We start from the raw sequence: 24,977 nt of genomic DNA on the forward strand, positions 1-24,977 counted from the left end.
TATATTGGAAAATTCCCACCTTTCCAGGTGAGGGGAAAGGGTTGAAATTTTTTAAGTTCGCTCTGGCCATCTTGACCGCATCCAGAACTAGTGCTTAGCCAATGGCCAAATGCCTTGGAAAACAGGTTGGAGTCCACTCTGTTCAAGGAAACAGCACAAGGCAATCCCCAGGCACAATCTGTCTGCCCTTTTGGTGGCCAGGAAAACAGGGTTGGTCATCAACTCAGTCTGTGTTCTGTCAAGTCGCATCAGAGGCTGCACACAATGAAACGCAATTTCTTTAGCAATCTGATAGTGGAAACAATCATCTCTCTTTGGAAGTGGCTGAGCAGAGCCTGAAGAGCCAGATGGCCAGGGATATTTTAATTTAGATTCTTGCATTGAACAAGGAGTTGAGCTCCTTGGCCCTAATAGTACCTCCTAACTGAGATTTGATGATTCTAAAGGGGAGAAACAGCTGTTTGAAAAAGTTTTTTTTTTTAAAAAGAAAGAGATGAAGGCAAGTAACCCTAAAAGGCATCCAGATGTAATTAAGCTGGCCAAATGAAAGAAGTGCTTGGTTTGTGTGCTGCATGTTTTTGATAACCACAGCGAAGGAAGGAAGACGTGGATTCAGACGTTGGCTCAATGCTTGGAGCATGCAACATTTGAAAACCACAGGCCCTGTGACCACTTTGGTGGTTTCTGGGTTTGAAAAAATGCCTAGGATGGGAATGAATAATAGCCCACCTGTCACTAGGTTAGAAGCATAGGATCATAGGATAAATGGAAGGGACTTTGGAGGTCTTCTAGTCCAACCCAAGGTAGGAGAGCTTATACTATCCTGAACAAAGTCCAATCTTCTTTTGAAAATCTCCAGAAATGGAGCACCTGCTTCAAATCCGTTTCAGGAACGTGTAAACAGTTCCCATCAATTAGTCTGTTCAAACAGAGATTAGAAAGTTGGTGCAAGTAATCCCAACATAGCTTGTTTTCAGAGGGGATTAGAGTTGCTATGATGACCCAGGGTGGGATACAACAAAGTCACAGAAACAGGTGAAGACCCTTTAATTCCTTCAACTTGGCTTCAAAGCTCCAGTTATCATTGACTGGAGAAAAAAAAACTCCCCCACAAACAGTTGTGAAAAGGAAGAAATGCCATTCAAACTCAAAATACATATAAATTATAAATAGAAAAAACAACACAAACCACACTGAAGCAATTAGGGAGACAAGGCAGGATAAGGGCTTGAAGACATCCACAGATATCAAAATACACACACAGGGAAGGACGCCAGAACTCAGATAAGCAATGAAAAAGTAGAATTATTTCACACTTTGCTTCCAGTGCTGGGCCATGCACAGTTTGTCCTTTTAAATAGCCCTCACAGCTGCAGCCCATGAAGGGGATCAGGGCCCCTTCTTCCCCTGTAGACCACGCCATTCATGTTTCTCCCTTATCCCCTCCTCCCTGCATGCCCTAGGATGAAGAGGGGATGGGCCTGGGTCTTCCTCTGACTGCCCAGCTAGACTGTGTCCTTCCGCAGCCTCCTCCACAACCTCCAGAGCCACACTCGCACTCCTTGTCGGCTGTTCCTCCTCTCCCTCAGAGTCAGTCTCCAACAGGGGCATGACAGCTGCCATACAACACAGGATGCTCCCCTCCAATCTTTCTGTCAGTCCAATCGCATCTCCCTGAGTCTTGATAGATCAAAAAGAAATAGAAGGGACGGTATTCCTGTTGAGCCCTTTAAAGTAAGGTAAAGCTTTACTCCAGATAACCCTATGAGCACATCTTCCTCTCAACCAGAAGCAGTTGTGAAGAGGAAGTTTGCAACTGTAGTCTTTTCTGAAGATGTTGGAGGTTGTTGTTTTTTAAATGCCCTGTTTAGTCTACAACCTTGGGATTCTTTTGGTGCTCTCCCACCCATAGGGTAAACAGGTTCAATCCTGTTTGGATTTTTGAGACCAGCCAATGCTAGTTTACTGCCATCTAGCTTTGCTATGTCCTTTACTGTAGTAAGAGAGAGAGAGAGAGAGAGAGGGAGGGAGGGAGGGAGGGAGGGAGAGAGGGAGAGGAGAGAGAGAGAGAGAGAGAGAGAGAGAGAGAGAGAGAGAATGAATTATGTTATTTATTTCTTCATGCCGAATAGTTAATTTTTCAACCAGAATTTTCTAAGTGTGGATTCAGCTGCAAGGTTGGATAAAGATAAGTTGTTCCATTTGTTACAAGGAGGTTTGCATGGGATTGTTTTTAAAAAGGTGGTGGTGGGGGGGAGATTGTGCCCATTACAGACTAGATGAAACTTTGCCCATTTTTAATATGCATTTCACATTTGATGTACATTAAAAAAAGCTGAGCTTTCACTGCATCATTGTGGATGCCATTATGACTTCTTTGACTATTGCCCATAGAAAACCAGGTGCCTGCTGTACAGTCCAATGCTCAGTGGAAATGATCAATTACAGTAACTACTTCTGAACGCTTAAAAATGTATTTTGTTTTAACCCACCTTTCAGGTTGTATTGCCCTCCGAAGCCAGTTGATGAGACAAGAGCCAGTGCCTAGTTGAACATGGCTTTAAAAATCCTTAAACAAGCGACAATTAAAGCCTTTGTTTGCTTTTCTTGTGTGTGTAGCACAATTCCTGCCAGATGCAGAAGAACGGAATTAATTTGGTGTTCTGAGTTATTTTACAAAGACAGCAGAGATCCTGCCATATAGGAGCCTTCTTCAGGTTCCACTGCCAGAATTTAATGGCACAATTTCCAAAATATCAGGAGCGGAATTTCCTGTCACCTTAAGGTGGGGATGTCTATCCCTCTGTGTGTGTGTGTGTGTGTCAGTTTATCTATCTATCTATCTATCTATCTATCTATCATCTATCTATCTAACCATCCGTCAAAAATCTCCCTTTTTTTGACCCTGTAATCCCTTAATTTGGGATTGAATTGGGGCAACTGGATGGAGCTGTGCATTTACTGGCAGGGTACCCTTCTTGAGGCCATATTGAGTACACAGCTGATATTTTTTTTCTTTGCACCCTAGCGGAGAATTACCTGCTGCTACCTAGGATTGAACTCTAAACCTTCTGAATGGGAGGTGAACATCTTCATCACTAGGCCACCACACTGCTGGCTCTGTCGGTCTATCTATCTATCTATCTATCTATCTATCTATCTATCTATCTATCATTTATCTATCTATCTATCTATCTATCTATCTATCTATCTATCTATCTATCTATCTATCTATCTACCATTTATCTATTTATCTATCATCTATCTATCTATTTATTTAATTTATCTATCATTTATCTATTCGTCTATCTATCTATCATTTATCTATCTATCTAATCTATCTGTCTATCATTTATCTATTTATCTATCATCTATCTATCTATCTATCTATCTATCTATCTATCTATTTATCTATCATCTATCTATCTATCTATTTATCTAATCTATCTCTATCTATCTATTTATCTACCATTTATCTATCTAAATACTTTTTTGAAAAGATTCACAGGCAAGGCAGCCCTGCACACATTTGAGTCCTTTGTGGCTTTCTTCTCCACACCTTTGAGCCCAGGGCCATGAAAAGGTTGCCTGCCTTCCTCACAGAGAGCCAGGGGTGCCCACAAGGTAGAGTCAACCCTTCAAGATGGCAACTGCATTGATGTGCCCAAAGCAAATGAGGCACACCTAAAAGACACAATGAGCTGCAATTGCTTCCTTCCAGCCATTTCCTTGGCTGTTTTGAGACCCTCCTGTGTTCACCCCTGCAAACTACTCTCAGGCAGCTTGATCTTTTCATTTTGATGAACCTTAAAACTTACACGGTTAGTCTATGCTAGCTTGCAAACACGGTTTGTCCTATAAGGTAATGTATTCTTTTTAAAAAAATTCCTTTATTTGCTCAATTTATATACCAAGCTCAGGAGCTGAAGAAGCATTCGAAACCTCCTCCTCCAATTCTTTTTGTGCACAACAACCCTCAGGTAGGTTGGGGTGATGGGAGAATGACTGACCTAAAGTCACCCAACTGAGTTTCCAGGCTAAGGAAAGATCCGGAATTCTCCAAAGCCAGTCCAATGGCTTCATAATCTTCTCTATATATAAAAGCGAAATGCCACTCACGCATCATCACAAAATGTCCAGAACCTTGAAGCCTACAAACTTGACATTTGGGACGTATGTTCCTCTTGGCTTCTAGGTGCTCGCTAAGAAAAGAGTTTTCGAAATGACCATCAGAGTATTAGTATTTCCTATACTATTATTAACCCACTCTGATGCTAAGGAGTTCTACTCCCCCTCCCCACCTGAAAAGAAATCTGTTCCAAATGCAAAACACAAGCAGAGGAGTTTCAATTTCAGTTTTAGTTTAACAGTAGCAACCAGCTTTAGTACAGAACAGTTGAGCTAAGCCATGCCCAGGCTCCTTGCTGTCTCCTTGCTCACACAGCAAATACTGTTTCAGTTTCCAAACAGCCCTCAACTCTCTCGCACACTGACAGGACACTAGCCAGATGAATACCAATGGATGCTGGTAGGCAGAGGCACAATTTCCCCCCCTTATTTTCCCCCACAAAAACTAAGCCCAATTACATAGTTTCGTAGCGAAACATGAGTATAGAGTTAGTTACAACATTACAGCTCTTATAACAACTGAACTGATGTAACAACTGATTCAGTGAATCGAACTATGCTGAAATGAAATATTCTTGACCTCCCCTTCAAAACAGTCAAGACCGAGTGGTATGTATACACAGCACAGGGAAGGATGATGTGCAGAGATAGGGTTTTATAGAGTGAATTGTCTTTTCTTGCATGTACATGCTAGGTTTTTAAATGACTGAATTTTGTATCAATAAATTATCTGTTTTCCCCCCACCCTTAATAAAATGAACTCTTGTCCTTAAGCAACGATCTGGTGTCCTGTGTGCTATGAACGGATGCGTGCACGTGGGCAAAACGAATTGCTTGCGTTATCATCATTCTGATTTTTAATCAGCCCAGTAACTGTCGAAATTGCTGCGTCTTTTAAAAAAACAATGAACGTTTCTGAAACATATTTTAAAAATCCAGAAAAATGCAAGCCGGGCAATAAAAGGAATGATTAGCATAAGAAATTGCATACGCTGAACGTCTCCCATAACTTGCTGCCTTCCAGATGTCCGGATGGATCTTGTGTGGTATTTTAACACACATAACTGACAACCAGCCAAGAACCACATCTTAGCCAGAAATGGAAATTCCCAGTTCAAATCTTATCCATTGTTGGACCCATACAGATAGTCCTCTACTTACAGCAATTCATTTAGTGACCGTTTGAAGTTGCAACGGCACTGTGACAAGGTTGTAAAATGGGGCAAAATTCACTTAAGAAATGTCTCACTTAGCAACAGAAGCCTCAGTTGTGATCATAAGTCAAAGACGACCTGTATAACATTCAGCAACGTATGTGAAAACACCACCAACAAATGTTATTGGTTTGAGCTCCGAGCTTGGCGATTTGGTTGCAAACCTTTCGTCGTCATTCGAGGTGACATCCTCAGTGAGCTTTGGATTGTGCTGGTCTGGGGGAGCACTGACCTTTAGACCAGCACAATCCAAAGCACACTGAAGATGTCTCCTCGAATGAGGATGAAAGGTTTGCAACCAAATCGCCAAGCTTGGAGCTCAACCCAACAACATAACTATCAACCCAAGCTACTAATATTCAAAGATATTTCCACCGCCTACAAATTTCTCCATTATCAATGAAGAGATTTACCTCCTTGCAGGATCCAGACGATGCCATTTTGGTTTTAAATGGGAAATTGCTTCCATTGCTGGAATTCTTCGATTTCATCTCAATAAAGCTAAATAAAGGTGTGGTTGGAAAACAACCACTTCTCATTTCAGGCAGCTGTCCGAGAGGCTTAGATTCCCTCTGCCCTAAACTAGCTTACGTTTGGAGAAACTCAATGAACAGAACCATTATTTTTGTTCTTGCTACAGGCTGATTGTTGTGGTCTGTCGGCCACTGGCTGGCCCCTCCGGCAGCTGAATGAGGAGGAGGAGGAGATGTGGGAGTCAGGATCAGCATCAAGGCAGCCTGGGACTCCGAGGGGGAGCTGGTAGAGAAAAAGAGACAGAGGCAGAGATGGAGAGTCAACAGCTTTCAGATCTGGAGGTGGCTGATGAGGAAGAGGAGGAACAGTTGAGTCCAGTGCCCGACAGCCAGATGCGCAGAGGGCAGAGGAGAGGAGAGCAGTGGAAATCTATGGGATGGCCCTTGGGACGGAATAGCCACTGCTGCTAGCAAAGCCCCACCCTCGCTCTGGGGATAAAAGGCAGGGGGGCAGAGATGAATAAATAGGGCACACAACCTTTCATCTCCCTGCCAGACAGACTTGCGTTGAGAAAGAAACTTTTGGCCAAGACTGCCGGCGCTCCTAAGAAAGGGAACATTTCATCAACTGCAGAGGGTTTGTCATGTTTGGGAAGCTGGGTCAGAACCCTGGTGTTCTAGTTTCTATTCAGAGAAATTGCATCTTAATTACTCCCGCCCGGTAAACTGTACGCTGGGACCAAACGCCTTTTGCATCCCGCTGTAGCCTACGCAGCAGCTGTACCACCCTATTTCCATGGGGCAAGAATGGCTGGCACAGAGGGAATCTGCTTAGGCTCAGGGGATTGTACAAACATCTCCCGGTTCCTGGCTGTATGCACACTTGTTACTTGCATCTTGGAAATGGACAAACTCCGTGCGTTAGCGACGGGAAGAAGGAGCAATGGAGGAAAGGCAAGTCGACTGCACCAGTTGTGTTTAAACAAGAAGCTGTTAGTCGGGAATGACAGAAAATAGCTCACTGTGTTAAACAAGATGGGAAAGGTTGAAGTAAGTTTTCCTGCTACGATTTCTTCCAGATATGTAGGAATTCAGTTTCCACTACCCCTTACAAGTGATGGGATTCAAAAAAATTTGCTACTGGCTCTGTGGGCGTGGCTTAGTGGGCGTGGCATGGGTTGGTGGGTGTGGCTTGGTGGGCTTGGCAAGGGAAAGATACTGTAAAATCCACATTCCCTCCCCACCCCACTAACCTACTTTCTAAGATGCAAGTAACAAGTGTGAGTAGTTTGGAGAACCGGCAAATACCGCCTCTGACTGGCCCCGCCCCCATCTATTCTCGGCCACCCATTGAGTCCCAGCTGATCGGCTGGGACTTCTTTGGTTGCCCTGCACAGGAGAAAGGAGCTGAAAAGCAGGTTAGTGGGGTGGGGAGGGAATGGGGATTTTGCAGTATTCTTCCCTTGCCAAGCCCACCAAGCCACACCACGCTCACCAAGCCAAGCCACGCCTACCAAGCCAAGCCACGCCCACAAAGCCACACCCACAGCTGATCGACTGGGTCTTCTTTGGTTGCCCTGCACAGGAGAACGGAATTGGAAAGTAGGTTAGTGGAGTGGGGAGGGAATGGGGATTTTGCAGTAACCTTCTCCCTGGTTACTTTTTTCCTTTCTGGGTGTTCAGCCAAGAGCATTTCACACCTCGTAAAAGTGTCAAGCTAGATAAAGCGCTTGTCGAGGGCTAATTCTGAAATAATAAGAATCATGTAACTCATCAGAAACTCCACTAAGACTCCAAGATCCCTCTCACAGTCACTGCTATTAAGTCTGGTTTCATCCAGTCTTTTATTTAAGCATTAAATGCACAAAATAATAAACAACGTTTTGGTATATTTTCTTTTTAAAGCTACTTAGGGCAAAGAAGCGATGTGGCGTTGGCCACACCCACTCAGTCACATGCTCAGCCAGCCAGTCATTAGGGCATAGAGTCCCTTGCTAAAAAATTTGAAGCCCATCCCTGAATCAAGGTGTATGTATACATACTAAAACAACTGATGATTAGGGGACTGGAGACTAAAACATATGAAGAACGGTTACAGGAACTGGGCTTGGCTAGTCTAGTGAAGAGAAGGACCAGGGGAGACAGGAGAGCAGTCTTCCAATACTTAAGGGGCTGCCACAGAGAGGTCAAGGCCAGATAAGGAATAATGGATGGAAACTGATTCAACCTGGAAATAAGGAGAAACTTTCTGACAGTGAGAACAATCAACCAATGGAACAGCTTGTCCTCTGAAGTTGTGGTAGCGTCATCACTTGAGGCTTTCAAGAAGAGATTGGACTGCCATCTGTCAGAAATGGTGTAAGGTCTCCTGCTTGGGCGAGGGGTTGGACTAGATGACCTATAAAGTCCCTTCCAACTCTGATTATCTGTTATCTGTTAACTCAAAGGCCATTGGGGAGACAGAAAAACAGAATCCAGATTTTGTTGGGGCTTGTGGTCTCATTAAATGGGAGAGGAACACTTGGAGACAATTGCTGCATTGAACTCCATCTGCCCTGTGGAGTATTCATCTACTTGAACTGATGAAGGTTCTCAGTCATACAGATAGAGTTGTCTGGAAGTCATGGCAACTGGACTTTTCCTTTGTTTGTTTATAACGTTTCTATGGGGTCCCCTTAACTAACTTACTCAGAATGGAGAAGCTACTTGGAGAAGCAAACAAAACATCTCAAACCAAAAAGAAAAGAAATCCGGTTGCTATGACGCAACTTCCAGATAAACTACTTGAGTTTTCCCTTTGGTGTCTTCCATCAGATCTTTTCTCTTACAGTATAGGGACCTCCTTTTCCAGACCTCTCTGATATTGGAACTGTTAGCATGACACCTGACATCCCTAACTAGAAATGAAGAAATGCCCAAAGCCTTATCAACAATGCAAATATACTAGCACTGGTTAAATTTATATTTACTGACAAAATTTTTTGAGGTAGACCAGGTTGCCCTGATTTTTTTTAAAAAACTTAATTTCTCCCCTGGTACAGCCAACAGTCAGAGATAAATAACAGATAACAGATAATCAGAGTTGGAAGGGCACTTGTAGGTCATCTAGTCCAACCCCCTGCCCAAGCAGGAGACCCTACACCATTTCTGATGAATGGCAGTCCAATCTCCACTTGAGACTTTCAAGAAGAGATGAGTGAGGAGAGTGAGACAAAGTGAGGAGAGCCTGTGGCCTAGAGTTTAATACATCTACCTAATATGCAAGCAGCCAGGGTTTGAATCCCAGAAGGGTATGGCTAGCTTATGAGATCTTGAAATAGATCTTTACTAGTCTCCCTTTACTTCTTTGTCAGTAAATATAAATTTAACACAAAAATAGCTTGTTGCAAAAGCGACTGCCTGCGAAGGCTCCTCGATTTGAGGGCAAAATCTGTATGCTCCACCCCATATTTGGGTAGACCAGGTTTAACACTTAATTCTAGCATTGGCTTACCCAGAGTTTAGCTGATGGCTACCGTATCACCTGCGCCCTGCTGGGTGTGGGCGCATTATAGAAACCACAGTGAATCATCAGAGACACAAATAAATGCTTCTTTTGCTGGACTGCAAAAGATGTAGTACTTACTCGTGTAGAAGTGAGATTCTGCTGGTTTCTATCAACAAAGACCATTTAGAAGCAGATCGTAGTTATATTTCCTAAGAGGGGCAAAATGCATCCATTAACAATTTCTATTGAAACAGAAGGACCTAAACTCATCAACGAAGCAGCAGATCAGCTCAGAGGACCCCAATTAAAGTCTCTACAAAAGATCTTATGCATTGCGGGCTGCTTGTTGCTTTAAAGCAAGGATTTTAAGTGGGCTTGATATTTCCTGTTGTGGTCAGCCTCCTTGAAATCATAATTCCTCCTCCGGTTGCCTCCTCCCAAAGCTCATCGGTCATTTTTCTCCATAGCAACCGCTATCATAGAAAACTGAGTGGGGAGTAAGTTCAGGGTCCCAATTTAGGTCAGTCTGCTTTTGGGAACATTTTAAAGGAGAAGCGGAAGTAGGTTTGTGCAGTTCATGTTGAGAATTTATCAACTCAAGCCATTCTCCAGAGATAGCTTCTTGTCACCCTTGGGGTTACCTAATGATCTTCCCTGTCAAGATCAGCATGCTATACGTCCATGTTTCTCAATCTCAGCCACTTTAAGGGTGTGTGAACTTCAACAGCCAGAGTTCCTCAGCCAGGATGGTGGAAGTTGAAGTCAACGTGTCTTCTAGCGGTCAAGGTTGAGAAACACGATCCTAGGTGCCATTGAAGTTCCGGCCATTCCATTCCATTCTGGTCAACACTGATAGCAGTGTTCCAATATCTCAGGGGCTGCCACAAAGATTTGCGGAGGTCAAACTCTTCTCCAAAGCACTTGACAAGAAGCAATGGATGGAAACTAATCGGGGAGAGAAACAACCTAGAACTAAGGAGAAATTTCCTGACAATTAGAATAATTAACCAGTGGAACAGTTTGCCTCCAGAAGCTGTGAATGCTCCAACGCTGGAAGTTTTTAAGAAGCAATTGGACAACCATTTGGGTTTCCTACTTAAGTAAGGGGTTGGACTAGAAGACCTCCAAGGTCCTTTCCAATTCTGTTTTCCATTCTATCAGTTTGCACATGAATTAGAGGCTCACAACGTGCATCTCCTCCAAAGCCTTAGGTTTGAGAAAGTGTCAACTCATAAAATCCGTGCGGAGTGTTCACTGGAGAGCGTTACCATCAGTTCACATTGATTGCATTTGTTTTTTGAGTCAAGCCTGCTATCTTCATTGCTCCAGCTCACCCTTATTTTTTGGCACACAGCTCTTGAACAGCGAAATGACCCTTGGCTCCAAAGGCATGCGCGGTGCATGCACTTAGTAGATGAAAATAACCTGGTGGAATGGGAAGGCACAAGGCAAGGGAAACGAGGGGTGGTGGAAGTCAGAGAAAGTAATGTGCAAATGCTATGCAGCCACAATTAATTAGGATGTAGAGGACAAAAGGAAGTCAAGAGCCCCAAACTGGAGAGAAGCAGTTACTCACAGACAGACGGTGCAGCATCTTAGAAACATTTGGGGCCATGCATGGAGGTCTCCAGGCTTGGCAACTTTAAGACTTGTAGACTTCAACTCCCAGAATTCCACAAATTGAAGTCCAGAAGTCTTGAAGTTGCCAAGTTTGGGGGCCCCTGCAAAAGAGCTACAAGGAGTCCTCAACTTACAACAGTTCATTTAGTGACTGTTCAAAGTTACAATGACACCGAATAAAGTGACTTATGACCATTTTTCACAATAGCAACCTTTGCAGCATCATGTGATCAACATTCAGGCGCTTGGCCACTGGTTCACATTTATGACGGTTGCTGTCGGGGGCATGCAATCCTCTTTTTGCAATCTTCTGACAAGCAAAATCAATGGGGAAGCTAGTTGCACCTAACAACCAGGTTGCTAACTTAGCAACTTCAGCGATTCACTTAACGACAGAGGCAAGAAATGTCACACAAACAGGCCAAAGCTCACTTAACACATGTCTCATTTAACAATAAAAATGTGGGGCTCCATTTGTGGTCGCAAGCTGAGGATTACCTGTACTGTTATCACGGAGAGCAAAAATTGGCATTTCCCACCTCGGTCAATTTTCATTTGGATTACTGCAATATGCTCTATAATGAGGCTGTCCTTGAAAACGACTTGGAAGTTTCAATCGAATCAGAATACAGTGGCACGCACGGTGTTGGGTGTTCCTAGGTTTGCCCATATATCACACTTGGCATATCAAGCCAGTATATCAGCTGTGTGTCAGCTGCACTGGCTCCCAGTTTTCTTTCAGGTGCAATTCAATATGCTGGTTATTATCTTTGGAGCCTTACATGGCATGGGACCAGGTTATCTGTGAGAACCTGAGGACATTAACAGATAAATAACAGATAACCAGATTTGGAAGGGACCTTGTAGGTCATTTAGTCCAACCCCCTGCCCAAGCAGGAGACCCTACACCATTTCTGACAAATGGCAGTCCAATCTCTTCTTGAAAGTCTCAACTGATGGCGCTCCCACAACTTCTGAGGGCAACTTCTGTTCCATTGGTTGATTGTTCTCACTGTCAGAAAGTTTCTCCTTATTTCCAGGCTGAATCTCTCCTTGTTCAGTTTCCATCCATTATTCCTTGTCTGGTCTTCGAGTGCTTTAGAAAATAGCTTGACTCCTTCCTCCTCTCTATGGCAGCCTCTCAAATATTGGAAGACTGCTATCATGTTTCCCCTGATCCTTCTCTTCCCTAGACTAGCCATTGATCCAATTCACCAGAGTAGATAAGGATGGGCATGCTTCAGATCACTTCCTTTAAATGTTGCCCTCTTTGGGGTTCTTGGAAGTGTGTCTTTTCCATTGCAGTCTCTGCCCTATAGAATATCCTTCCCTCTTAAGATCTGGCAGGCTCCACCCTTCTCTCTTTCTGGAGAGCCCTTAAAACAGCATGGCTGGCTGGGAAATTCTGGGAGTTGAAGTCCACAGGTCTTAAAATTGCCTGGATTAGACACCCCTGCCTTGAAACCTGGCTCTTCACCCAGGTATTGGGACAGAGTAAAGCCAGGGTGGGATGTGAACGTGGGCTCTGCTGCCAGATTTTTTTTTCTATTTTCCATTTGATTGTTTACACAATTGTATATTGTTTTATACCCTCTGATTGGTTGTAAGCTGCCCAGGGTTGTTTTTAAGATGGGCGGCGATATAAAGAGTTCAACACAATACGTGAATTGCTCTCACCAACCTGTGCTAGAAGTTCTTCCAAGTAATTAAGCACTGTCGGAGCTTTTCCCTGCTCTCATGCCACACTTCACCGGTGTTGCCACCAAAGTGTGCCAGCAAGACCAGATTGTGCATACAAGGCATCTGTTGAAGCACAAGGAACATTCTGTGCAGCTGATAAATTGCAGAGTAAGTTGTGCTCAACCAGGCTGGGTTGGCAGTTGCTGCAAAGCAAGTTTACACCCTAAAGTAGCATGGCGACATTTTGATGAACCACCCACATCCCAGTTACAAGCCTTGGTTAACACACATTCTCCCCAACCTGCTTGCCCTCAATAATATGGTTCACGATGTCAACCCACCATGTTATTTTAGTGCATTAACTCCCTCTCCATCCTATTTATTTGTTGATTTCACTCCCTCCCTGGTCACAGAATGTGATATATTCTCTTTTGTTGATACCTCTGATGCAATCAGAATCTAATTCAATCAGTGTAAAGGGGATACCACATGGGAATGTATATTGGTATTTTAGATTGGGGAAACTTTAAGTTTAAAACTTGCTGGGAAATATTTTAGGATTGTATATATAATTGTGTATGAATTATGCTGTTATGAACCCTTTCTTTTGAAGATTAAAAATAAGGAAATGGAAATTTATCAAAATATATAGATAAACTTTGGCTGTGAAAAGAAAGAAAAAATATTATTATTAATGATATATAAGAAAAGTGAAGATAAAATGAGAGATATTAAGAAATTATTGTAGTGATTTTTGGGGGGTGTTTTAATATACTGTATATACATTTTAAAATATACAGTTGATTATTTAATAGATAATAGAAATGTATGATGAGAGTACTTTATTATGATTAAAGTAGGGTAATGAAAAATTATTAAATTAGACCGAGGAGATATACCACGTGGATCCTAAATATATTGGTTGTATTTTATTTTTACTCTTTTTAGATTGTTTATTATTTATCGGCCTAGATAAATTTAAGGATAATAATGATGTCTAGTGTAAAATAAAATAGGTAGTAAGCTGAAAACGGAAATAATAGGGGACAAAGAACTGAAAATTTATGTGTGTATGAAATGATTTTGACATTGAATTAATGAATTGAAATATGAAATGGAAATTTATTTAAAGATGAGTGAAATGAATATGAGGTGATATTATATAACATTGATGGAAAGGGAAGTATGATTATGTACAAGTGTTGTAATCCGGAACCATGTTGCTCATGTGAAGAGATGTGTAAAAATAAAAAAAATAAAAAACTCTTTGGGGGAAAAATAAAGAATTTAAGTCAATCAGATGAACCCTCAAATCAGCTGCATTCCATAAACCATGGCAGAAAGACCAGGCTTCCTAAATGCCGGTGCCCATTTTGCTGAAATTTCAAGCCAGATGCTTCCCAAGACTTCCTTGTAATAAAGCTTTCAATTTTATTTCCTTTAACCTAATAGAAGACTGGGTGAATAAAAGGCTGACTGTTTGATAGAAAGAGAGAAAGCTCATCTTCTCAGGTTGCTTTCCCCAACCTCCCTCCCTGCAAACCAGCACAAATCACTGTCTCTACGAGATGACTTTGGCAGGTGGGGAAAAAATGACCTTTCAAAATTCTCTACCGAATTTATGGCAGGAAAGAGGGAGGGGCAATGCGGGAATGATTTATTGGGATTCCTCCAGGCCAAGGAGAAATTCTTCAAGAAAGACGGGACTTTCTTAGAAAAGGCAATTAGAGCATTACTAAAAAGGTACCTTGGAGGTCTTGTAGTCTAATTTCCATCCCAGACAAATGGCTGTCCGATCTTGGCTTGAAAACCTCCAGCAATGGAACATCCACAACAAATGGAAGACATTTGTTACCAGTATGAATAATTTGGGATTAATGAGCTGATTAGAGTATGGACTCCATCGTCTTATTAGCCCGCGATGTTAACTTGCCTATGAATGTCCCACAATCCCACCCTTGCAAAAAAAAAATATCTGAAGGAGGAAGGTTGGCAGATGGAACTGGCAGGTGGCAGCAAGATCAAGACAGCAGCTGGAGGTATGATGGAGGTAGGGTTTGAAAGCTCTATTGTGGAGAGCGTTGTTGATTGAAAAATGGGCAAATGGAGAAATATTTTGACCAGCAAGAAAGTGTAAGCTCACAAGTGATGATTTAGGCTACAACTCCTAGACCAGGTGTCTCCAAACTTGGCAACTTTAAGACTTGTGGACTTCAACTCCCAGAATTTCTCAGGAATCCTGGGAGTTGAAGTCCACAAGTCTTAAAGTTGCCAGGTTTGGAGACCTCTGTCCTAGACACAAGCCATGCTGACTGATGTTGATTTCATCCAGATTCCTATAAACACAATTCTTATAGACTCAAACTGTTGGTTAGAGTAGACCATCCAGGAATTGTGAGGTATCATGTGGTCCATTCTTGCCCTAACCAACTGCATGTCAGGCGGAAAGAATCAAGACCATTCATAAGGTTGCAACAGGGAAAGTTTATTCAAACCTATATATATATATATACAAGAATCTGGTTGACCAAAGTTCCAGACTAAATTGGCACCTGATAAGGATCAATGGAATTCAAGAGGGGTTCGACTTGGAGCACTTGTGGGAATGCAACAATTCTAAGCTCATGACCTGCTTAACTTCACCACCACCACCACCACCACCACCACCCCAGCTCCAGCTCTGTCTGCCCTTCTCCTACACTGGGTTTGATATTTAATTTAATTAAATTAAGTCTTAACGTTCACATTAGGTTAAGTTTGTTAAGTGGGGGGGGGCATAAATAACATATTTTGCTTATTCCATCAGCAGTTCTTATATGTTAGAGTAATATATAGTGATAAACAAATAATTTCCAGCTAATCTGGAAAAGTGAGAGTTGTTCTAAATAGATACTTGGGTGTGTATGTGTATGCATGTGTGTCTATTTAAATCAGTTCCTTTTCCTGATTACCTCCCGCACTCTTTTGCATTAATAATCAATCCCTGAAAAACGAGATGGAACTGATTACTGTAGCAAGTTGAGTCCTGTTCATTCAGGAAAGGCATTGTACTCGTTCCTCAGTTCTGGTTCGGAAACAGGCGCTGATAATTAATCACGCAGAGTGTGGAAGACAACCTGGAAGCAGACGTGCTGCTTTGCAGCGTACAGAGGCCATCGGTCCATAAATAAATGCATCTCATGCATAAATGGAAATGAGCGAGCAGTCACTGGTGCAGAGAGAAGACTGCAGGCTGGAGCCTCGGGGAAATAAGCCTCAGGAGCCCTCCAACTGTTCTTCTGTTTTTCCCTTGCTCCTTCCTTCTTCCTTGCACCGGCTTCATGCATTTCATTAACTGTTTGTCTTTAACCCTTTCAACCCTCCCCCCCCCCCGCATCCCTTCTCAACACAGTTAGTCCTTGACCTACAAGCATTTGTGTAGCAACAATTCAAAGTTACAGCAGTCCTGGAAAAACTGACTTGCAACCAAATCCTCACCCTTACAATTGTTGCGGCATCCCCAGGGTTGTGTGATCAAATTCAAGCCGGCATGCATTTATGACAGTTTGGGTGGTGTGGTGGCCTAGAGATGGTGCTCTCAACTCACAATCAGGAGGGTGTGAGTTCGATCCTAGGTAGAGGCAGATATTTCTCTCTCTGGGCACACTGAGAATACATCTGCTGAACAAAACTCTGCATTGGTGACAGGAAAGGCATCCGGCCAGTAAATGCTCAGCTCCATTCAGTTGCCCAGGCTCCACCCTGCAAGGGATTATGGGGTTGTTAAAACAGGATGATGCATTTATGACGGTTGCAATATCCCAGGGTCACGGAATGGCCGTTTTGTGATCTTCCCAGCCAGCTACTTACAAGCAAAGTCAATGGAGGAAGCTGGATTCACTTATCAGTCACTTGATTCAACTGCAATAATTTGCTTAACAATTGTGGCAAAAGAAAAAAAAAGGGCAAAAAAAATCAGGCATCGCTCACTTGGCTGCCTTGCTTAACAATTGTGGATGCTAATTGCAGACTACCTGTATAATTCAAAAAGCAATGAAAAAGAATGAAATAAGGGAATTTCTGTCCCACTTTAGAAATGGCCCTATGTACATATACCGTACATGGAACACAGTGGCTGGACTCCATCACAGCTGACACCGGACAGAGCATAGCAAAAGTAGTGAAAAATCTGAAGATGCTGTGGGAAGCTACATCCCCCTCCTAGAAGAATGAAATATTTTGAGAAATATTAAAAAATGGCAGGATAAAGTATTTCCCCTCAAAAGAAATAAAAATCTTAAAGGAGACAGAAACTCAGAGAACCCAGATATTTTGTGCCCATTGAGAAAGATTGGTGCAGCCTATGTACAAAACAAAGACCTTCAGCTCCAGGGTGATGGGACTAAGATATGACCCTTCAGGACATAATAGGATTAACCCACTACCATCTAGCAGCAGAGCTCATCACATTGCACAATCTCTTAAGGACATTGCATCGCCCTCCAAACTTCAACCAAACTTAGCTCAGACAACCTACAGAGCCGGCTGCGATCCCTACCACCAATAGAATGTATGTTCTTGCACAGGAACAGGAAGCTCAAGCAAAGCCCAAGAGAAGGTATAAAAGCCACCCACTCTCAACTCCAGGTGGTCAGCTGTCCAGAACCACGTGCTTGGTGGTTCTGCTTCATCATCAAACCTTCTTTCCAACCAGCCTCCATGTTTCCAGTGTTTTTCTCCCTGCTTGGAACTGAACCGGATGGATATGTCTTCCAACCACGTGGAGGAGCCCAGACTATCGAATTGCCAAGATTTGGACACAACTGAACGGATAACATCATCATGTATATATTGAATCAAAGTCAAAGAAAAGTCCTCCATATTGTGCTCAGCAAACTCGGTTAAACAAGTAGGTTGCAGGCATGAATGGTTTCCCGTTTGTGACCCAAAGTTGGCTATAGCATCCAAATCAGAGGTGGTATTCAGCAGGTTCTGACCAGTTCTGGAAAACTGGTAACAGAAATTTTGGGTAGTTCGGAGAACCAGCAAATCCCACCTCTGACTGGGCCCGCCCCCATCTATTCTCTGCCTCCCGACTCTCAGCTGATTGGCTGGGTCTTCTTTGGTTGCCCTGTACAGGAGAACGGAACTGAAAAGCAGGTTAGTGGGGTGGGGAGGGAATGGAGAGTTTGCAGTATCCTTCCCCTGCCACACCCACCAAGCCATGCCACATATACCAAGCCACTCCCACAGAACCGGTAGTAAAAAAAAATTGAATCCCACCACTGATCCAAATCCACCCACCATGTGGTGTGAGGCCAAGGGCTCCTTGAAAGATTTAGGCTGTAGCCCTCTCTAAACCCAAGGGCAGCCGAGAGTGGCTAGAAAGACCACGATAACAGAGGACTTTTTCCCTTTCCACTTTGACGAAGAGCCATCAGGGAGAACTGATGGGATCACTGAGTCATTAGAAAACAGGAGCTCAAACCAGGAAAGGACTTGGCAAACATCCAATCATACCAAAATCCTGATGGGATCACTGAGTCATTAGAAAACAGGAGCTCAAGCCAGGAAAGGACTTGGCAAACATCGAATCATACCAAAATCCGTAAAAGGGCAGTTGTTATCATGAGAAGGATTGCGAAAAGGTCCATGCAGAGTTGCATATTACACTTAATTTACTCCCACCAGAGGTGGAATTCAACAGGTTCTGACCAGTTCTGGAAAACCGGTAGTAGAAATTTTGAGTAGTTCAGAGAACCGGCCAATTCTACCTCTGGCTGGAGATTTTACAGTATCCTTCCCCTGCCACGCCCACCAAGCCACACCCACAGAACCAGTAGTAAAATAAAATTGAATCCCACCATTGACTCCCACTTAGATTAAGTGCTGACAAGGACACATGCATGAACTCAGTTCTTATCATGGCATTAAATGTTCAGATTTCCTCTCTCTTCTACCCCCCCCCCAACCCCTTCCAATTTTTGGACAGCTGCATCAAGATAAAATTTCAAGATCAGGGATGCCAAATAAGGGGCAATTCCCATTCTGAAGGGAAGTGGAAATATTCCCAATATGTCCTTTTTTTCCATAAATGTTCTCTACTGACAGTAAATATTGCTATTTCCCAGAAGAGGAAATCATTCAATTTCCAGTAAGTTTCTTCTGCCTGTACTTGGAAGGATGAATTGCAGAATCTCAATCTTTCAGACAGTAAAGAGGCTGAATTTTGCCCCAGTCACAGCTCCATCCGAGATGAAAATCCACTTTTCTAGGTGCAGTCCGAGCTCGATCAACTCACCACTGGAGAACTCACTGCGGGACAATTCAATTTAATTACTTAAAATAGTTTAAAAAATTATTTTCATTTTTGTCACTCGCATTTCATTTTGTCTCTCCTTTGACTTCCTTTCTTTAATAGCAAAATCACTCAGACTTACATACCGCTTAACCAGGCGTGGGATGCTACTGGTTCTGTCTGGCTCTGTAGAACCGGTAGCTGTGAAGACCAGCAGACACAGAACCGGTTCTGTGTCTGCTGCTATTTTGGTCCACCCGCCCACCTGGGCTCTTACCTGACCTTTATTTCCTGCTTTTTCGACTTTAGCTGCTTTGCGCGGCACAGCTGCGGTTGAAAAAGCAGGAAAAAAGGGCTTTTTCAAATGCTGCGCGCTCAGCTGTCCAGGCAGCAAGCTGACGACGATTCACACGCAGATCACCACAAAATGTGAATCACCGAGCTGGTAGTTACACCGGTCAGATCCAGATCGCACCCCTGCGCTTAACAGTACTTATACAGCCCTCTCTAAACAGTTTACAGAGTCAGTTTATTGCCCCCAACAATCTGGGTCCACATCTTACTGACCTCAGAAGGAGGGAAGGCTGAGTCAATCTGGAGCCTGGGGATTAATGATTCTATTCTTCTATTTCTTTGATGTTAGTGTTAACTCTTGTCCTACGGCAATTTGGCAGTGGTGAATTGTCCTAGAGTGGACTGCGAGGCAATCCAACCGGTCAGTCCTAGAGGAGATCAACCCTGACTGAAGGCCAGATCCTGAAGAGGAAACTCAAAGACTTTGGCCACCTCATGAGAAGGAAGGAGAAGAGCCGAATGCTGGGAACGGTTGAGGGCAAAAGAAGAAGGGGACGGCAGAGGAGGAGGCGGATGGAGGGAGTCACTGAAGCAGTCAGTGTGAGCCTAAATGGACTCCAGGGGATGGTAGGGGACAGGAAGGCCTGGAGGAACATTGTCCATGGGGTCACAATGGGTCAGACATGACTTTGCAACTAACAACAAGACCCATCCAAGCTACCTTCCTTGCTAAAGCAATGGAAAACGAGATTCCAGGCAGCAAAGCAGTGCTGCCATCTGGTGGCTTAAAAGTAATCTAATCCGATTTACAGAGGGAATGCAAAAAAAGGGATTTACTTTCAGGCATATAACTTGAACAGAATACCAGAGTTAGGAGGGACCTTGGAGGCCTTCTAGCCCAACCCCCTGCACAAACAGGAGACCCTATACTATTCTGGACAAATGGCTCTCCAATCTCTTCGTTGAAACCTCCAGTGATGGAGCACCCACAACCTCTGATGCAGTGGTGCTATTCTATCCAGGTTCGGCCTGGTTCTGGCATACTGGCAGCGCCAAAGATCAGCGGAGACGGAACTGGTTCTCTCTGATGAGCTGCTACCCACCTGAGCTCCTCTAGTGACTTTTATTCCCGGCTTTTGAAGTGCAGCTGCTTTGAAGTATCAGCTGCTGAAGCTACAGGGATTGCAGGAGGTGAGTAGGAAAGCCTCTGAGCGCGCACAAAGTGCACATCTGGTGCACACGCAAAGTGTGTGCATGCATGCAAAGTGCACCCACCAAGCCACACATTCTGGCGCTGAATTAACACTGCAAAACTCTGAATACATGTAACCGGGAGGATGCAGCGACGGGTCGCTCAAAAGGTGAGGACCAGCTGTAAAGTCATTTGTTTCAGTGCCACTGCAACTTTGGTCACTAAATGAAAGATTGCTGTTAAATGAATCTACCTGCTTCATTTGACTTCTTTAGGGGCCTTCTCTATAGGGGGAACGGGAAGGCTCCTGGTTTAGTGGCTAAAGGAAACCAAGCCAATATTTATTCACACTGCTGCACGTAAAAATCTACAGAATGAAGACAATCCAGGTAGGTCTGCAAATATGGACATTTAAGTAGGTCCAGCTAATTGGCAACTTATTTAGCTCTGACATTTTTTTAAAAAAAGAACAATACAGTGCAAAGTTCCAGGGGAGGATAAATAGTTTTTGGTTTAAAGAATATATAAACTTGTGCTCAAATGCAGCACTTAAGGGACTAAAGTCCATAATTCTAAAACATTTCTAGAGTGTCTAGTGACATCTTTCTATTATACATTATTTAAATGTGTTTTTTTGAAATGTTGAGGTGCTTATTATTATTAAATGTTAATTGATTCTCCCAAATTGTCGCAGTAGAGCTCAGCTGTCACTTTCTAAGCCTCACCATCAGCAAAAAGAGTCTATTGGGCAAACATTTATACTGTACAGCATAATACAACATATCTCTAAGTGCTACTGTCTCAAGAGAGAAACTTATTAAATGTACATGCCATCTCACTATCCAGAGCAAAATGGGTGATGCAAGGTTTCCCAATAAAAGGGCTAAGATGATTCAGCCTGCACCATGATCCCCGTAGTCCCTAGCAACTGGAGGTGCTGGTTAAACCGTTTCCTACCAAGCTCTCTACAGCTGCTCAAAATCAACAAGAAACATCTAGTGCAAGGGCCTTCAAACTTGGCAAGTTTAAGACTTGTGGACCTCATCTCTCAGAATTTCTGAGATAACATGACTGGAGGAGGAGGAATTCTGGGAGTGGAAGTCTACAAATCTTAAAGTTGCCAGGTTTGGAGACCTCTGTTCTAGATCAATGATCTATATTGGTCTATAGAGGTGCGATAACAGGAATACTTGTTTACATCAAACAAGAAGAGGCATACAATTTGTTTTTCAGGAGCTGCCAGTCCAAATCCTTCCTAGTATAAATCCTTCCATTCCTCACCATCCTGGCAGAGCTGAAGAAGCTTCTTGGATGGGAAACAAAACATCTTCAAAGAAAAAACCAGAAAGTCCAGTTGCCTTTTGAAAAAGCACCGTTGGGATAACCATGATCTGGAAGACTGACAATCTCCACAGACTTTTACAAGTCCAAACCACAGCTTTCCTAATCAAGTAGAGATAGTTCTTGACCTACAACGGTTTGTTTAGTGATCATTCGAAGTTGCAACAGCAGTGAAAAAAGTTATTTATGACCGTTTTTCACATGTGCGGCCATTGTAGCATCCCCATGGTCATATGATCAAAATTCAGATGCTTGTTTTACTAACAACTGCAGTGATTCACTTAACAACTGGGTCGAGAAAGGTCATAAAATGGGGCAAAACCCACTGAACAACTGTCTCGCTTAGCCACATAAATTTTGAGTTCAACTGTGGTCGTAAGCCGAGGATTACCTGTATCTGATGACTTCAATCTATTTAGTAAAAGCTGTTATCTTAACCCTGGCGAGTAAGTACAAGTTGCAAGATGTAACTTTTGTTGTTCGTAATGCAATCCGGGAATTGTCTGAAGGTGACAAATTGATCTGGAGCCTCAGGCTGACAAGAGACAATCTGGTCTTTCCAGCTCTACCTGAATTTGGCAGGGATTTAATCTGAGACACCTTGCATGCAGGTATTTCTCACTGGGCTTCAGCAGAGATTGTGATTTCACAACATAAATGAAATATGTGGAAATTTTAACATAATGGATTTCTCCTAGAGAATCCTAGAGAAATTGGTCTGAAATAAACCCCTTTTTTTGTTTTGAATAAATGGCTAAAAAAAGAACATTCCTGCATTGCATCTTACAAGATCATTCTTTGCAACCTTTTCGTGCAGCTAAACTCCGAATCAGGCATTACACTGAGGCTATGGACATAGCAGGATTTATTTTTCTGCCTTCTTTTGTAAATTGGTCGCCGGTAGTGCAAGTTCAACTCTAGACATTCAAATTTCAATGACCAAATATTCTGGGGCATTCAGCATTACCTTGTTATTAAATACACCAGTGTTTCTCAACCATGTTCATTTTAAGATGAGTGGACTTCAACTCCCAGAATTCCACTATCTGCTTTGCAAACAAGTATCAGGTTGTTTGGACAACCCTAATATGAGCAGCTGTCCAGGGTTCAAGTGGGATTAAAGCAGGACATGTGGCAAAGAGTTGTTTTTTGCTAACACTTCTTCATACGAGCTATGCAAAGATAACTTATCATAACTTCCAAACTCAAACTCAGCGTCCCAAAAAGCCAGGATTTGTCACATTTACGACCATCTTGCGATAATCCTGCTTGGAAAGAACAAAACAAAATTCTGTATTTGGACCAGGCTGGTTGGGCTGCCCATTTATAAGCAAGCCTGGATTTTTGTTACATGAGAATAGGGTCAATACTTCAAAATGTCACTATTTAAAAAAAGAGCCTGCTGCTGAAATAAATATTTCTCCAAACTCCAACTGGTGAATACAATTTTTGAAAAGGTGTTCTTCCACAAAACAGATTGAATACTCCTGTGAATGCCTGTTGCAATACCTATACAGGTAGTCCTCAACTTAAAATAGTTCATTTAGTGACCATTCGAAGTTACAATGGCCCTGAAAAAGTGACTTATGAGAGATTTTCACACTTAGAACCAGGAGTGGGATTCAAATGTCTTAACAACCGGTTCTGTGGGTGTGGCCTAAATTGTGGGTGTGGCGTGGTGGTCACGTGATTGGTGTGGCGTAGCTTGTATGTAAATATTGTAAATATGTATGTAAATATTGAATGTTTTATTTAAAAAAGAGCAACTTTTATCCAAAATCAGGCAAAGCAGAATCAGATTTACTCAGAGATCTAGCATTCTACAATCGGCTACCTGAGTCTGTCACATAAAATTTGCTTGCAAGCAAACTCAGAAAATTTGCTAGCAAACTCAGAAAATCAACTCACAACACACCATTATGTAAATATTTTTTTATTAAAAAAGGGCAACTTTTACCCAAAATCAGGGAAAGCAGGCAAGCAGATTGAATTGCTTACAGAATCACAGATTTACTCAGAGATCTACCATTCTGCAATCTGCTACCTGAGTCTGCACTGAAAAGTAGAATCTAGGAAGGTTCAACTCTGCTTTTAGATTAGCTAGAAAGTAAGAAATCCAATCATTTCCTGCTTTCTAGCTAATCTAAATCTCCGGCACAGCTGATGGTCGGGAAAAAAATAGCAACTTACCAAAAATTAGGCTAACACAGGCAAGTTGGATGACGCGCATGCCAGGTAAGGAGTGAGTGGGCGGGGAGGGGAGGGGAGTGGCCAGCCAGTGGTGCAATTTGCTGGTTCTTCAAACTGGGCAGAATCATAACAACTGGTTCGATAGAACCAGTCCGACCACGTAGAATCCCACCCACTTAGGACCGTGGCAGCATCCCCATGGCCCCGTGATCAAAATTCAGATGCCTGGCAACTAACTCGTATTTATGACAGTTGTATGTCCTCGGGTCATGTGATCACCTTTTGCCACCTTCTGACAAGCAAAGTCAAGCAGGAAGACAGATTCACTTAACAGCCATGATACTAACTTAACTGCACAGGTTCACTTAACAACAGTGGCAAGAACGATTGTAAAACATGGAAAAATTCAACGGTCTTGTTCGGCAACAGAAATTTGGGGCTCAGTTGTAGCTATAAATCAAGGACTACCTGTATGGAGAATTTACCTTTGAAAATCCTGAAATGCAGAACCTAATCCATATGTTGAATAAAAGATTTGACACCCTGCAAACTAACTACTTGATAATCATTCAAGAAAGTTTTAAAAAAACTTTTTTTAAAAAAACCTACGAAGTCTAAAATCAAGCATCATTTTCCTTCGAATCTATCGTCTTCACTCATAAACAAATTCAGTCAAATAAACATGCATGTTTCTTTATCCAGATGACAGTCCTAATGGGGGTGTGCTTTAATCCTCATTCCGAGACCAAGGAGCCATGAAAAGGCAGCTTCCGTTTGCCTTAGAATAGCGAGGCAAGACCAGTCTAGCTCCACCCCTTGACTTCCTAAGAAATAATTCCCCATCTGAAATACTATGGCTTGCATCCAACTGCGACCAACCCGACACAGGTAGTCCTCAACATACGACCTGTTGTTGCGCCAGGCATTTATTGAGTTGTGCGCCATTTTGTGATCTTTCTTGCCACAGTTAAACCAATCACTGCAGTTAAGTGAACCATAGGTCATTCAGCAACCCTGGCTTCTCCCATTGACCTTGATTGCCAGAAGCCAGCTGGGAAGCTTACAGATGGCGACCACATGA

The sequence above is a fragment of the Pseudonaja textilis genome, chromosome 10 (assembly GCF_049901715.1).
Source record: "Pseudonaja textilis isolate UNSWEBS1 chromosome 10, rPseTex1.2, whole genome shotgun sequence".
In the NCBI taxonomy this organism is placed as follows: Eukaryota; Metazoa; Chordata; class Lepidosauria; order Squamata; family Elapidae; genus Pseudonaja; species Pseudonaja textilis.